The 17,176-nt window shown below is 39.8% G+C and overlaps 1 protein-coding gene and 1 non-coding gene across 7 annotated transcripts in view; one reads left to right on the top strand and one right to left on the bottom strand.

The window, feature by feature from the left end:
• LOC110256428 (uncharacterized) overlaps window positions 1–17,176 on the top strand; it is a 1,007,420-nt gene that overhangs the window by 16,870 nt on the left and 973,374 nt on the right. The window lies entirely within an intron of this gene.
• Window positions 11,279–11,381, bottom strand: LOC146397741 (small nucleolar RNA U13). Its single transcript, XR_014825411.1, has one exon. It is a non-coding gene; the product is annotated as a small nucleolar RNA U13 (small nucleolar RNA).

Here is a 17,176-nt window from a genome sequence, read left to right as displayed (position 1 = left end):
TTCACATGTTTTGAATGAATGTCTTGTATGTAGTCTTGACTCTGTTAAGTAAATATTAATGATTCTACTTTCTCCTCCATACTGATTTCTTAGTCCAGATTTTTATGTTTGACCTTTCCTGAGAAACGAAGGGGAAAATCTCAGTCTTCATTGGATAATTTCATTGATACCATTTTAAATACAAAACTTAAGAATCAGTTGAGTGTCCCTGGACAATGGGTTTAAAACTTTTTCTCTCAGGCTCAGTTTAACAGACCACTTGGTTACCAGGTAATTGAAACTCGATTTACCAAAAGTTAGAAGCATTAGATTCATTTTTCACTGTGAATGCTAAACTATGTTGGGATAATGGGCTATTTACCAAAAGCTGTTTTCAGGAAACTTGAAAAGCACTTGGCAAAGAGAATTTCAGTAGACCAAAGGCTTTTGGGAAAGAGAAATAAAGACAAAGGCACAGATTTGCTTTGTAATTTATGAAACATGGTGTTGTTCATGTAACTTTTTGGGGTTTTTGTTTGTTTTATTTGGCTGCACTTATGGCTAGTGGAAGTTCCCAGGCCAGGGATCTAACCCTAGAAGTGCTCCTAGCCACTACAGTGACAATGCTGGATCCTTAACCTGCTGGTACCATAAGAGAACTCCCTCATGTAACCTTTTATACCATACCTGTAGCAATAGTCTTATGTCCTGTAACCTTGTGATTTTTTTTTTTTTTTTTGTCACCATGTGCAGTGGCTTGATGGGGGATATCAGTTCCCAGACCAGGGATTGAACCTGGGCCATGGTGGTGAAAGCACTGATTCCTGACTATTATGCCACCAGGGAACTCCTTGTGATTTTTTTGGGGGGGAGGGGATAGAAAGTCATTATTTTCTTCCTTAAGTATGCTACTGATCTCTCTTCCCCCAGGAACTAATAGATGAGGGGTGTGACACCCCTATTCCCATGATTTGTGCTGGATGGAGGAATGAGTAGTAATCATAGGTAAACCCCCAGCTCTTCCACGATAACATAGCCTTCAGGCAGTGTCCAAACTGGTATTCAGAAGAATCTGCAAAACCCCCAAGTTTCTATTCAACTGTCACTTCATCTTTTCTCCTAGCACAGATACTTATGAAAATCACATTAAAAGAGCTTCCCACAGTAACTGGGGGTTCTAAGTACCCAAAGGTAAACATACAGATTACTTTTGCTTCCTTGCTCTATCTGTAGACCCTGGTGACCTTGGGTTCAGATCTGCTGAGGAAGATCGCTGTGGCATATTACATTTTATGCTGGACTTTTCAGAGTATTCTGCTCCTTGCTCCCCTAATGGAAGCACATCTGTTTTTTAAAAAATTTATTTATGTCCTTGCCCATTTTTACTTGTATTAGCTTCCCAGGTCTGCCATAACAAATTACCACAAACTTAGTGGTTTAAAGAGCAAAAACTTATTCTCTCAGAGTTCTGGAGGCTAAAAGTCTGCAATGAAGGTGTTGACTGACTTGGTTCCTTCTTAACTCTTTCCATGCCTCCCTTCTAGCTTCTGGTGGTTGTGGGCTGTCCTGGGAGTCCCTTGGCTTGTACCTGCATCATTTCAATGTCTGTCTTTTTTTTTTTTTGTCTTTTTAGGGCCGCATCTGCGGCATATGGAGGTTCCCAGGCTAGGGGTCTAAATGGAGCTGTAGCTGCCGGCCTATGCCCGAGCCACAGCACTGCGGGATCTGAGCTGCATCTGGGATACACCACAGCTCAAGGCAATGCTGGATCTTTAACCCACTGAGTGAGGCCAGGGATTGAACCCACATTTTCATGGATGCTATTTGAGTTTTCACGGAGCCACGGCGGGAACGCCTCCAATGTCTGTCATCTTTACATGGCCTTCTTCCTGGGTTTCTCTATGTCTTTATCTGCCCTACTTATGAGGACTTAGAGTCCACCCTCCAGAATGACCTCATCTTAGCTGGTTATGTCTGAATAAAACCCACTTCCAAATAAGGTCAGGTTCTGAGGTCTAGGTGGCCGGGAAATCTGGGGGACACTATTCAAGCCAACATATCACCTACTTCGGCACAGTCCTACTGTTGTGTGAACTAGACAACTGTGAGCTGTTGTTTCTGCATGTTCTTAGCAGAAGTAGAACTTTTAAAAGTGAGAGAAAGTGTTATTGGTGCTTTTGCTTCCTTTCAGAAATGAAGCATGTGCGCTCTAGTTTTTCCATGTCTCTCTTATTTTAAGGAAAGGGCAGAAGAAGGTGCCTGATAATGACAGCCTCGTCACTGTCTAACACGACAGGCTCTGTGCTCAGAACTGTCAGTGCCCCTGCTTGGTTTCCTGTCCACCCCCTCCTCAAAACACTAAGCCCAATGACCATTTGTGATGCCACCTTCAATTCTGAGTGTGGCCATGGTAGGGGAGGAAGTGGTGTGCATGTTTCTTCTCCCTTAAGGAGCTATAATTGGTCTCTATTTCAGTATTTAATTTTTTTAGGATAATAATATATTTCTCTTCTTTTTTCTTTCCACCAGTCTCCAAAACAAATGTCAGGACAAGGGTAGCTCCCATTGCCAAAAAAAGTTCCCAGAAGCTATTTTCTTTGGCCCTCTACGAGCCAGTTACATGGGTATTTAAAAAGTTTCTGTTCCTCAACATCATTTCTAGATGACATTTCAATATTATGCTTTTGGACTGTTGCTAATGGTATCTGTACTATATCACTACTCCTTTTTTTTTTTTTTTTTTTTTTTGGTGTGGCTTCACCTGTGGCATGTGGAAGTTCCCAGGACAGATATTAAATCTGCACCAGAGCAGTAACGTGAGCCACAGCAGTGACAATACTGGATCTTTAACCTACTGCACCACCAGCAAACTTCTATCACTGCTTTTCTAATGATAGACTTTTCTAGCATGTATAGCTTTATAGAGGGTTATAATTCTAGCTGCTCTAGCTAAACAACCCTTGGGTAATTTGTACCTGTGTGTATGAATGTGCGTGTATGTGTATGTGAGAGAATGAGATATAAAGAGAGAAATATTTCTGGTCTCTTCTAATAAGGGTATTAATCTCATCACGAGGACCCCACTCTCATCCCCTCATCTGAATCTAATTGCCTCCCAAAGGCTCTGTTTCAAAATATCCCATTGGGTTTAGGGCTTTAGCATATTAAATTTTGAGAGATGCAGTTCGGTTCATAGCAGGGCTGTGTAGTAAAATTCGGTTGTCATCTTCTGTACTTAGAATATTTGGAGGTGATGATGGATTTAATGTTGATATGAAATAAATTGAGTTACCTTTCTCAATCCAGCTTTCCTTGTTTCCTTAAAAAGCAAGGGCCTTTTAGAAATTATTTAATGTTCTACTCCATGCAATTTTTGCTTTAGAAGATTTTTAATAAATGGTAAAGAATCAGAGTGACTTTCTGCTTTTTTTCCCCAATATACTGAGTAAGAGAACTTCAATTTCTAAACCCAAGGCAACACATTACCTATTTTGACTTTACCTCCTGTTCAAATAATTGAAAAATCATCAGCTTTAAGCCTTTCAAACATTTTCTTTCTTTTTTTTTATTACTCAAATGAATTTATCACATCTGTAGTTATATAATGATCATAACAATCTTATTTCATAGGATTTCCATCCCACAGCCCAAGCACATCCCCTAACCCCCCAAACTGTCTCCTCCAGAGACCATAAGTTTTTCAATGTCTGTGAGTCAGCATCTGTTCTGCAAAGAAGTTCAGTCTGTCCTTTTTTCAGATTCCACATGTCAGTGAAAGCACTGGATGTTGGTGTCTCATTGTATGGCTGACTTCACTTAGCATGATCCTTTGTAGGTCCATCCATGTTGCTAAAAATGCCAGTATTTCGTTCTTTTTAATGGCTGAGTAATATTGCATTGTGTATATGTACCACCTCTTCTTGATCCAGTCCTCTGTCGATGGCCATTTAGGTTGTTTCCATGTCTTGGCTATTGCAAATAGTGTTGCAGTGAACATTGGAGTACATGTGTCTTTGCGAGTCGTGGTTTTCTTTGGATAGATGTCCAGGAGTGGGATGGCTGGATCAAATAGTAGTTCTATGTTTAGTTTTCTGAGGCATCTCCATACTGCTTTCCACAGTGGTTGTACCAATTTACAATCCCACTGACAGTGTACAAGGGTTCCTTTTTCTCCACACCCTCTCTAGCACTTATTGTTTGTAGACTTTGTGATGATGGCCATTCTGGCTGGTGTAAGGTGGTACCTCATGGTGGTTTTGATTTGCATTTCTCTAATGATGAGTGATGTTGAACATCTTTTCATGTGTTTTTTGGCCATCTGTATGTCTTCTTTGGAGAACTGTCTGTTTAGATCTTCTGCCCATTTTTGGATGGGGTTGTTTGTCTTTCAAACATTTTCAGTCAGGACTTGTCTTTCTAGGAGATACAGTTCTTTGTTTCTGACTAAATTTTTTGAATTGAAAGATCATTTTTCCTTTTCATGGCAGTGGATTTTCATACATAGTTTTAGTTAAATGGATGACAGTTCTAAGAATACTAAATTAAGTTATAAATGAAAACATTTATAGTTTCATGTTCCTGAGACATATTTCACTCTGGGTCATTTTTGATAGTTTTGGATGCTCTCAGAGTTTGGGAATTTCTGGAAATCACAAAGCATACTTTTTTTCCTGTCATTTGTCATATTTACAGTTTAATAGCAACATATTCATTGCTACTGTTTTCTACATATTAGGTTCTAGTTTCTAATTTCTAGTTTCTAAGCAACCTAGAAAATAATATTTAGAGCTTATGTACTAACCAGCTTTTTGTATCTTGCATTCCAGGAAGGAAAGACTTGGGGTCTAGGACTACTATTTTCATAATTATTTTCTGATCTTTTCAGGTCTGTTAGTTTTACTGTGTTAGAGTAACTTTACTCTCTTGGTCCAGCCCCACATGGTCATAGACTCATCAAAATAGATAATAGGCAAACATTTAGAGTTTACTATTTAAAATTCTTAAGTTTCCTACTCAGATTCTTTGATCCACATCCATAATCTGATATTGAGTCTATCCCATTTAAAGGATAGAGATGAGGAAGACATCAGCTTGTGTGTGTGTGTGTGTGTGTGTGTGTGTGTGTGAGAGAGAGAGAGAGAGAGAGAGAGAGAGAGAGAGAGAATGCAGATCAGAAGGCAACAGACTGATGTGCAGCACTGGGAAAACAGGTTGGGATTAATGACATCAAGTGAAGCCCTGGCACAGATTGTTGAGAGGAAGAGCATGTTGGCTCTTGCTCCTAATGTCTTTAAGATTAGGACAGGTGCCCAGCTTTCAGAAATGAGTCAAGTGAGATTTGTCTCAAAGGCACAGGGAGGGGAAACATTAACAGAGGTAGCTCCTGTCTCTGAGAGAGAATCTGAAAGGCATTCCCAGGCTCAGACATTCTCTCCCAAAACCGTGACCTCATTCTTCTCTAAAGTGTGCATGACAATTATGACAATTAATGACCTTTGGAAGTCGTCTTCATTTCCTTTTTTTTTTTTTGATTGGGGGGGAAGTAAGAAATCTTTGTCACACACACACACATACACACATTTTTTTTTTGTGCTTTTTAGGGGCGAACCTCTGGCATATGAAAGTTCCCAGGCTAGGGGTCAGATCGGAGCTTTAGCTGTCAGCCTACATCACAGCCACAGCAACGTGGGATCTGAGCCATGTCTGGGACTTACACCACAGCTTATGGTAATGCCGAATCCGTAACCCACTGAGTGGGGCCAGGGATTGAACCCATGCCCTCATGGATACTAATTGGGTTTGTTACTGCAAAGCCACAATGGGAACTCCATCTTTGTCAGATTTTGAATCAAGGTTTTGTTTCTGTTATGATTTAGGGAGTTTCCCCTGTGGTGCAGCAGAAACGAATCTGACTAGTATCCACAAGGATTTGGGTTTGGTCCCAGGCCTCGCCTAGTGGGTTGGGGATCAGGTGTTTCCCTGAGCTGTGGTATAGGTCACAGATTCTGCTCAGATCCCAAGTTGCTGTGGCTCCGATTTGACCCCTAGCCTGGATCTTCATATGCTGCAAGTATGGCACTAAAAAGCAAAAAAAAAAAAAAAAAAAAAAAAAAAAGGATTTGCCAAGTTTTCCTTCCTTTTCTATGCCCTGGGACAGTTTGAAAAGTATAAGAATTCTTTAAAAGTTTGATAGAATTCATCAATTAAAACAAGTGGGTTGTTCTCTTTTAAATGATTGGAGTTTTGGGAGATGAGGCCAATCTTTAGATCTTTTCTATTTTTTTGTGATATTAATCTCTTTATATTTATTATTTTGTGTCAATTTTAGTAACATACTTTCTTTGCTTTAAAAATATTTTGAGGTAATACTGGTTTATAACATTGTATGCATTTCATGTGTACATTATATTTCTACTTCTGTATACACTATGGTGTGCTCACCACCAAAAATTTAGCTCCCATCCATCACCATATCCCTTTATCTGTTTTGCCCTCCCACCTACTCCTTCTCTCTACCTGTTCTCTGTATCTATGTGTTTGTTTTTGTTTGGTTTGGCTTGTCCATTTATTTATTTATTTATTTTTTTAACTTCTTTTTTATATTTCACATATGAGGAACAAAGAAACACATAAGGACAAAGGAACAAAGAACATAGAACGGAGAAAAGAGAGTCTCCGGAGTTCCCTTGTGGCTCAGTGATAACAAACCTGGCTAGTATTCATGAAGGTGGAGGTTCTATCCCTGGCTTCACTCAGTGGATTAAGCATCCAGCATTGCCATGAGCTGTGGTGTAGGTTGCAGATGTGGCTTGGATCCTGAGTGGCTATAGCTGTGGCGTAGGCTGGCAGCTGCAGCTCCAATTCGACCTCTAGCCTGGGAACTTCCATATGCCACAGGTACAGCCCTAAAAAGCAGGAGAAAAAAAAAAAAAAAGAGGGAGAGAGAGAGAGAATCTCTTTAATAAATGTCGTTGGGAAAACCGGATAGCCGCATGGAAAAAAAAAATGAAACTTGTCCAGTGTCTCATACCATATGCAAATATCAACTCAAAATGGATTAAATACTTGTCTGTAAGATCTGAAACAAACTCCTAGGAGAAAGTATAGGCAGTATGCTCTTTGACAGCGGTCTTAGTAGTATCTTTCTGGATATATCTCCTTAGACATGGGAAACAAAACTAAACAGTAGAGCTACATCAGACTAAAAAGCTTCTGCACAGCAAAGGAAATCATCAACAAAACAAGGAGAAACATACTGAATGGGAGAATATATTTGCAAATCATATATCCAGTAAGGAGTTAATATCCAAAATAGGAGTTCCTGACGTGGCTCAGTGGTTAACGAATCCGACTAGGAACCATGAGGTTGCAGGTTCAATCCCTGGCCTTGCTCAGTGGGTAAGGATCTGGTGTTGCTGTGAGCTGTGGTGTAGGTCGCAGACGAGGCTCAGATCTGGCGTTGCTGTGGCTCTGGCATAGGCTGGTGGCTACATCTCTGATTAGACCCCTAGACCTCCACATGCCGTGGGTGCAGCCCTAGAAAAGACACACACACACACACACACACACACACACACAAAAAATCCAAAATATATTTATTTATTTAAAAAATTTTATTACTCAATGAATTTATTACATTTATAGTTGTACAATGATCATCAAAATCCAATTTTATAGGATTTCCATCCCACAACCCCAGCACATCCCCCACCCCCCAAACTGTCTGCTCCAGAGACCATAAGTTTTTCAAAGTCTGTGAGTCAGCATCTGTTCTGCAAAGAAGTTCCGTCTGTCCTTTTTTCAGATTCCACATGTCAGTGAAAGCATTGGATGTTGGTGTCTCATTGTATGGCTGACTTCACTTAGCATGATCCTTTGTAGGTCCATCCATGCTGCTAAAAATGCCAGTATTTCGTTCTTTTTAATGGCTGAGTAATATTGCATTGTGTATATGTACCACCTCTTCTTGATCCAGTCCTCTGTCGATGGCCATTTAGGTTGTTTCCATGTCTTGGCTATTGCAAATAGTGTTGCAGTGAACATTGGAGTACATGTGTCTTTGTGAGTTGTGATTTTCTCTGGATAGATGTCCAGGAATGGGATGGCTGGATCAAATAGTAGTTCTATGTTTAGTTTTCTGAGGCATCTCCATACTGCTTTCCACAGTGGTTGTACCAATTTACAATCCCACGGACAGTGTACAAGGGTTCCTTTTTCTCCACACCCTCTCTAGCACCTATTGTTTGTAGACTTTGTGATGATGGCCATTCTGGCTGGTGTAAGGCAAAATATATTTAAAAAACTCATACAATTCAATTACATAAAACCCAAACAACTTGATTAAAAAATGGGCAGTAGTAGCTGGATAGATATTTTTTCAAAGAAGACATGCAGATGGCCATAAGGCATATTGAAGAAATCTCAATCTCATTAATCATCAGGAAAATGCAAATCAAGACTAAAGTGAGATATCACGTGATACCTAATAGAATTGCTATTATAAAAAGGGAAGAAATACCAAGTGTTTATGAGGATGTGGAGAAAAGGGAGCCCTTATACATGGTGAGAATGTAAGTTGGTACAATCACTATGGAAAACAATATGGAGCTTCCTCAAAAAAAAATTCTGGGAGTTCCCACTGTGGCTCAGTCACAACAAACCCGACTAGGATCTACGGCGATGTAGGTTTTATCCCTGGACTTGCTCAGCGGGTTAAGGATCTAGCGTTGCTGAGAACTGTGCTGTAGGTTGCAGATGAAGCTTGGATCTTGTGTTGCTGTGACTGTGGTATAGGCCAGCAGCTGTAGCGCTGATTCAACACCTCGCCTGCGAACTTTCTTTCTTTCTTTTTTTTTTTCCTCGTCTTTTTAGGGTTGCACCTGCAGCACATGGAGGTTCCCAGGCTAGGGATTGAATCAGAGCTGTAGCTGCTGGCCTACATCACAGCCACAGCAATGCCACATCTGAGCTGCATCTGCGACATACACCACAGCTCACAGCAATGCTGGATCCTTAACCCACTGAGCCAGGCCAGGGATCGAACCTGCGTCCTCATGGATTCCAGTCAGTTTCTTTTCTGCTGAGCCAGGATAGGAACTCCTCGCCTGGGAACTTTCATGTTTTTTTTTTAGGGTGTGGCCCTAAAAAAAAAACCAAAAAAAAAAAAAAAAAAAAGAATGGGAGTTATCACTGTGGTACAATGGGATGTGCAGTGTCTTGGGAGTGCTGGGGCATGGCTTCAGTCCCCTGCCCCACATATGAGTTAAGGATTTGGCATTGCTGCAGCTGCGGCTTGGGTCATATCGCTGGCCCAGGAACTCCATAAGCCATGGGGCAGCCAAAAATGAAAACAAAAACAAAAACAACCCCCACCTCCAAAAAAAAAAATTAGGAATAGTACTATATGATCCAGCTATTCCACTTCTGGGCATTTGTCCAAATAATAATAAAAAAACACTAATTTAACAAGTTATATGCACACCTGTGTTCATCAAAGCATTATTTACAATAGCCAAGATATGGAAACAACCTAAGTGCCCATCAATGAATAAATGGATATAGATGTGGGACATACATACAATCAGTTACTACTCAGTCATAAAAAGATGAAGTCTTGTCACTTACAACAACATTATGGACCTTGAGAGTATTATGCTGAGTGAAATAAGACAAAGACAAATGCTATATTATTTCTTTTGTTTCAAACAACTTGATGTATAATTGCATACAGAACTAATTTATTTTCTCTGTTATTTGAGTGCTTATCCCCTTTCATATAGACTTTTGAATGAACCATTTATTTCAGCAACTTAGGCCTAGAAATTAATACAAACCCAATTTTGCTAGAGCATCAAGCTGTCTGCATTAGTGAACGTGAATATCTGGAATGAACTCTGTCTGCTTTCTTTTTGCTGGGCAGGTGGGTGATGATAGTGAAGGCTGCTGATGTCTCCTCTACACATGTATTAATAAGGGTCAAGTCAGGGGACAGAAACCATATCAGAGATAATTTACCATAAAGAATGTTATCTAGGGGTAAGGTTGGTAACTAAATACATAAAAGGGTGAAAAAAAAATTCTCTAAGATAACACAAATGGGAAACAGCGACACTACTCTGTATTGTTTTTTTAGGGCTAACATGACAAAATACTACAGACTGGGTGTTTAAACAACAGGCAGTTATTTCTTCACAGTCCTGAAGGCCAGAAATCTGAGATGAAGGTTTCAGCAGGCCTCTCCCCTTGGCTTGTAGATGGCCATCTTTTCACTGTCTCTGTATGATTTTCCCCCTGTACCTGTCTTTTTCTTGTAAGAACACCAGTCTTAATGGATTAGGGCCCACCCATTTGAATTTAATCACCTTTTTCAGTACTCTTTTTTTTTTTTTTTTTGTCTTCTTAGGGCCACCCCACACCTACAGCATATGGAATTTCCCAGGCTAGTGGTGGAGTTGGAACTGCAGCTGCTGGCCTACGTCACAGCCACAGCAATGCCAGATCTGAGCTGCATCTGCAACCTGCCCCATAGCTCATGGCAACGCTGGATTCTTAACCCACTGAATGTGGCCAGGGATTGAACCCGAGTCCTCATGAATATTAGTTGGGTTTGTTACCACTGAGCCACGACAGGAACTCTAAGACTCTATATTTTTGAAACCATTCATATTCTGAGAATGTGTGGTTTAGATCTTCAACATACATATTTTGGGAGAACAGAATCCATTCTGCAACACACTTTTAATGATGGGGAAACAGAGGGAACAGTTTGGAATTGTTAACCATTAAAAACTTAGAGAAAGGGCGCTGAAGAGCTAAAGTGAGACCTGCAAGGAAATGAGGGAGTTGGGTTGGGGCCTCTTGTGTTTCTGAACTCCGAAACTTAAGCCCCAGCACAGATTTAAGGTATAAACACAAACAACTTCTGTTAGAATGGAGTAAGAAGGCCTGGATTTACCTTCCTGTCTGAAAACAAATAAGATAGGCAGATAAAAATATATGAAACCAGTTTTTAAGACACTAGACATCAAGCAATGAAGGACGGTAATCCTGGAAAAATGGGAAATCAGTGAGGTGAGTCCTGTGATTGATCCCATTTGCTGATCTGAGGTCCCAGGATCTGGCATGGGGAGTGAAACCCGGGCAGAACCAGACAGACTATGTTGAGGACACAGAGCCAAGAGTCTGGGGAGAGCAAGACAGCTTGAGTTAACAGGACAGGATCCCAAATGTGAAGGAGCTGCACCCAGAGAGGTCATGAGATCTGAAGATGTTTCCCTTAAGTTTTTTTTTTTTTTTTCCATGTCAGACGGGTAATATGCTGATTTGTAACAAGGTTTGAGGGAGGCCCATGTCACGCAGACCCGTGAACACCCAATCATCATGCTTATGAACTACAAAAGGGTCCCCCTTAAGTATTTTGGACAACACTGATTAGTAAATGCATGTGAGGACGTGACCTAGGGCTGGGGAAAGAACCTCCTGCAAGAACTGGAAGGATAGAACATAACCCACACATAGGGCCAGAAGCAGTGCTGGGCCCACCAGCCAGACTGGAAAAGCTCAGAACTCATGGGGCACTGAGGACAATACTCAGAAGGACTCTGCCTTAGTAGCAGGGAGTGCTTCACCCTGGACTAAACATAGATCTGGCCAGTCCTAATAATGACCCTAAAAGCAAGACCCCCAAAGATCCAACTGTTTCCAAGTAACTTCAGTGCATCTAAATAAAGTTCAGGCATATTTGTAGAAGTACAAACCTAGATGAGACCCTACAAGGTGAAATTCAAAATTTCACCAAGCATGCAAAGAAAGCAGGAAACAATTATGAATAATGAGAAAAATCAATGATATCAAGAACTAACATTAGAATTAGAAGGATAAGAAAAACAGTTATTATATTTCACATGCTCAAAAAGTAAAATAAAGACATGGAAAGTTTTTTAATGACCTGAAGTAAACTTTTAAAGATGTAAGTGACAGTATTTTCATAACAGCTTTATTTGTAATAGTCAAAAAAAAAAAAAAGGAAAAAATTCACATGCTCATCAGCAGATGAATAGAGAAACAAACCTTGGAAGAGTCATACAATGAAAATTACTCAGCAGTAAAAGTGGTGCATTACAGTCATACCACAGCATGAATGAATCTCAAAATAACTATGCTAAATGAAGGGGTCCAGATAAAAAAAAAGTACACACAAAATCCAAATTTATGGTGATAGAAAGCCCATTGGCAGTTGCCTAGGGATGGGAGTGTGCTGGGATAGCCAAGGATCATGGGGAAATTTTTGGTAGGTGAGTGATGGATTTATTCATTATTTTGATTGTGAAGATGGTTTCATGGGTATAAATGTTTGTCAAAACTCATAAAATGTTATACTGTAAATATGTAATGTATAATTTATGGCATGTCACTTATACCTCAAGCAATTTTTTAAAAAAGCCATGACTATTAACAGTATTTAAGAGTTTCAAAACTGAACTCTTTCTAGAAGCTGTTACACAATAACCTGTACTTAGTTTATACTCTAAAACAATAATGTGCAGTTACCTTATCAGTGACTTGCTTTGATGTGAAGGTTTTCTACCCACATATCTAAGCTAGGAATGGTGGCTAGCATTGGCCTTCAGCTTTGTTCCCAGTGACTCTTCTCTTCTTAACAGAATTTTGCAGCCTTTGTAGCCTCATATGATATTTAGAGAGTGAGATATTATATTAATTCCTATCTTGCGTTCTCACCAGCCAGGTCAGTGGAAAGAAGAAAGGAGAAAAGAGAAAAGAATAGAGTCTTGCTGACATTACACTGCAACTTAAGTAGACACACCTACAAGTAAAGTGTTCCCTCCATGGTGATGGTCTGCTCTCAACTTTCCAGCATTGTGTTCTTTCTAACTGGGCAGCGTCTTGTGCCTAAAAATCTTCCAGATCTCCCATGAAGTAATATCCTTGTGGAAAAAAATCTATAACAGTCCAGACTTGCTGATTAACAATGAAGTCAACAACAGATTTTTAAAATCTCTTATTCTTTCTCTCTGTTGAATAATTCAAGCAATATCTGGTGGGCACTTATGTGCCAGGCACACTTAGCTGTGATATACTTCTAGAGCTTTGTTATTCAAAGTGTATTTAGTAGAACATAGCATCAGCATCACTTGAGATCTTGTTAGAAATGCAGAATCATAGTCCTCCTCCAGACATACAGAATCAGTATCTGCATTTTAACAAGAGCCCTCAGTGACTCGTATGTACATTCAAAAGGCACTTTTCTAGAGAATTCTCCTTAGCTTTACCACTTGAATACTGCTATGACTTTGAGAAAGTAACTTTATCTCTCTAAGCTCTTAACAACTGAGGGGATGGAAATAATGGCAGAAACTGTGTCATGTATTATTGGGAGGTTATAGTTAGGTCAACTTTTTTTTTTTTTTTTTTGTCTTTTTGCCATTTCTTAGGCCTCTCCCATGGCATATGGAGGTTCCCAGGCTAGGGGTCGAATCGGAGCCACAGCCACCAGCCTACACCAGAGCCATAGCAACGCGGGATCCGAGCCGCATCTGCGACCTACACCACAGCTCACAGCAATGCCAGATCCTTACCCCACTGAGCAAGGCCAGGGATCAAACCTGCAACCTCATGGTTCCTAGTCAGATTCGTTTCCACTGCAACAAGACGGGAACTCCCCTACTGTTTTGTTTTGTCTTTTAAAGAGTTAGCCATTGTTATTTTTGTTATTGTTAATATATTTTTTTTAATTGAAAGAAAAATATTTTTTTTGTAAAACTTCTCTTGTAGCCACTTCCCTTCTAGTTCATTTATTTGTTCATAATGCTGACAGAAAGATATTTTCCCAAAAGACATGACAGTTAAATACAACACTCAATCCTGGATTGGATCCTAAACTGGAAAGGGAAGGAGGAAAAATGAATAACTTAATCATCTTGAGCTGCCATAATAAAATACCATCTGGGTGACCTATACAACAGAAATTTATTTTCTCCTAGGTCTGGGTGCTGGGAGTCAGAGATCAGGGTGCCAGGATGCAGGGCTTTGGTGAGAACTCATCTTTGGGCTTGCAGATGGCAGGATGTGTCCTCATATGGTCTTTCCTCTCTCTTTCCCTCAGTTTATAAGATCACTAATCTCATCATGAGGGTCCTAACCTCATGATCTAAACTAACTCTTATTTCCTAAAGGCCCTACTTCTAAAACCATCACATTGGGGGTCAGAGTTTCAACATATAAATTTTAGGGGGACACAAAAACATTTAATCCATACAGGGAATAAACTTTGTTGATAATGTTTTTGCTGTCTCTTTCTGTGACTGACACTATTGGATTTTGGATTTTAAATGATGTGGAATTAGTTGATGATGAATCTTCTCTGGATGAAATGCTGCACAAATAATTTTCGGACACACATGCACACACACATTCATGTACAACAAACTATTGTACAACAATAAGTGTACAATTATTTTGAAATATATTTTCACAGATAAAAACATTTGAGGTGTTTTTTTTTTTTTTTCCTTTAGTATTTTAAGAATGTGTTATGACTGCCTTCTGGTTTGCAATGTTTCTAATGAGAAGCCTGCTGTCATTCTCATCATCCTTGCTACAGTGTGTGTGTCTCCTCTGCTACTTTTAGTATCTTCTCTTTATCACTTTTTTTGTAGTTTTAACAAAGTCCACAAATTTTTTTGTTACTTCTCTTCAAGAGATGAAGATGAATTAATCTCCTGAGTATAGACAGTGTTTAGTGACTTGTTTCTAAGAAAAAGAATATGGCAGATGTGGTAGTATATCATTTTTTTTTTTTTCCTTTTAAGGGCCGCACCTGTGGCTTATGGAAGTTCCAAGGTAAAGGGTCAAATCAGAGCTGAAGCTACCGGCCTACATCACAGCCATGGTAACACCAGATCTGAGATGCATCTGCAGCCCACACTGCAGCTTGTGGCAAAGCTGGATCCTGAGCGAAGTCAGGGATCAAACCCTAATCCTCATGGATACTAGTTTGGTTCTTAACTCACTGAGTCACAACGGAAACTCCTGGTATGTTACTTTGAATATTAGAATATAGAAGGACTGGTTTCCATCTTGGACCATAGTTGGTTTCACTCTCTCTCTTATACACACCCACCCTTATCTCTGTCTCTTATCACTTGCTATGGGAAGTTCAGAGGAAGCTATCATATCCTAAAGATGACTTTAAAGACTGAGGTGTCATCAGAGAGGCCCAAGTCATGAGGAACTGATGTATCTGGCTAACTCATCAAGAAACAGAGGCCTGGCAACGACTGTGTGATTCAGTTTGGAAGTAGATCCTCCCCTCCAATCTCAGATGACCACCATCCCTAGCCAACAACTTGACTCCAACCTTGTGAGAAACTCTCAATTAAAACTAACAGTTAAGCTGATCCTGGATTCCTGACCTTCAGGAATTGTGAAATAAATTTTTTTTTTTTAAATTTTCAGCTACTAAGTTTTGGAATAAAATGATATGTAGCAAATAGATAACTAATATACACTGATTTAAATCAAACTGATTATAATGTGCCTTGATTTTTTTTGTTGTTGTTGTTTTTTTTTTTTGTCTTTTCTAGGGCCGCTTCTGCGGCATATGGAGATTCGCAGGCTAGGGGTCTAATCCGAGCTACACCACAGCCACAGCAACGTGGGATCTGAGCCATGTCTGCAAGCTACACCACAGCTCACGGCAACACCGGATCCTTAACCCACTGAACAAGGCCAGGGATCAAACCCGCAACCTCATACTTCCTAGTTGTATTTGTTAACCACTGAGCCATGATGGGAACTCTTATATTTTCTTTTTTTTTTTTTTTTTTCTTTTTTGCCTTTTTGCTATTTCTTGGGCCACTCCTGTGGCATATGGAGGTTCCCAGGCTAGGGGTCTAATCAGAGCTGTAGCCACCGGCCTATGCCAGAGCCACAGCAACGCGGGATCCGAGCCGCATCTGCAACCTACACCACAGCTCACGGCAACGCCGGATCGTTAACCCACTGAGCAAGGGCAGGGACCGAACCCGCAACCTCATGGTTCCTAGTCGGATTCGTTAACCACTGCGCCACGACGGGAACTCCATATATATTTTCTTTACATATATTTTTTGTGTGGTGTTCATTGAGCTTCTTGGATTTGTGGGTTAATGGTTTCATTAAATCTATAAAAAAATTTTTTTGCCATTATTTTTTCAAAAGTTTTTTTTTTCTTTCCTTCTGGTACTCTAATTACATGTATATTAGGCTGCTTGATATTGTCCCTCTGCTCATTGATGTTCTATGCTCTGTTTATCTATCTATCTACCTATTTATCCATCTTCTATTACTGTCTCTTCAAGTTCACTAGCCTTTTCTTCTACAGTGTCTGCTATATATTTCATCTAACATCATTTTTTCTTTTCTGGTATTATGTTTATCATCTCTTGAAGTCAACCCATGCCTTTCAAAATATTGGCTGTCTGGAGTTCCCATTGTGGCATGGTGATAATGAATCGGACTAGTATTCATGAGGATGTGGGTTCAATCTTTAGCCTTGCTCAGTGGGTTAAGGATCCAGCATTGCTGTGAGCTGTGGTGTAGGTCTTAGACTTGGCTCATATCTGGCATTGCTCTGGCTGTGGTGTAGGCTGACACATGGCTCGATTAAATCCCTAGCCTGGGAACTTCCATATGCCATGGGAGCAGCCCTAAAAACAACAAAAAATTTTTTGTCTCTCTTTACCTTTCTTAATATGTAGAGTATATTTTTAATAGTGTTTTAATAACTTGCCTATTCTCTTATTTGTGTCATTTCTGTGTCTATTTCCAATAATTAATATTCTTCTACATTATGGGTCTTATTTGTTTGATTCTTTGTGCACTTTGTAAGTTTTGATCAGGTGCCAGATATTTTCAATTTTATGTTGTTTGTATTTCTTTAAATATTTTTGTTCTTTTTTCTGGGAGAAAGTTATCTGGAAATAATTTTATCATTTTGAGGCTTTCTTTTAAGTTAGGTGCATTCAGAATAGTTAATTTGGTCCTAGTGTCGAGGCAGTATCCTTGAGAATTCTACTCTTTGCATCATGTATTAAGACATCTCTTCACTCTGGCTGATGGGAACATGGGCCTTTCTTGACCTTGTATAAGCTCTAGAGATTGTTCCACCTGATTCTCCCCCCGCCCCCGCCACAGTTTT

The sequence above is a fragment of the Sus scrofa genome, chromosome 13 (assembly GCF_054392235.1).
Source record: "Sus scrofa isolate SSC_HxYL_T2T_F1_AM1 chromosome 13, Sscrofa_HxYL_maternal_Yorkshire_Landrace_v2.0, whole genome shotgun sequence".
Lineage (NCBI taxonomy): Eukaryota > Metazoa > Chordata > Mammalia > Artiodactyla > Suidae > Sus > Sus scrofa.
Note: the sequence above shows the minus strand (reverse complement) of the source record. Positions and strands in the feature narration are given on the sequence as shown.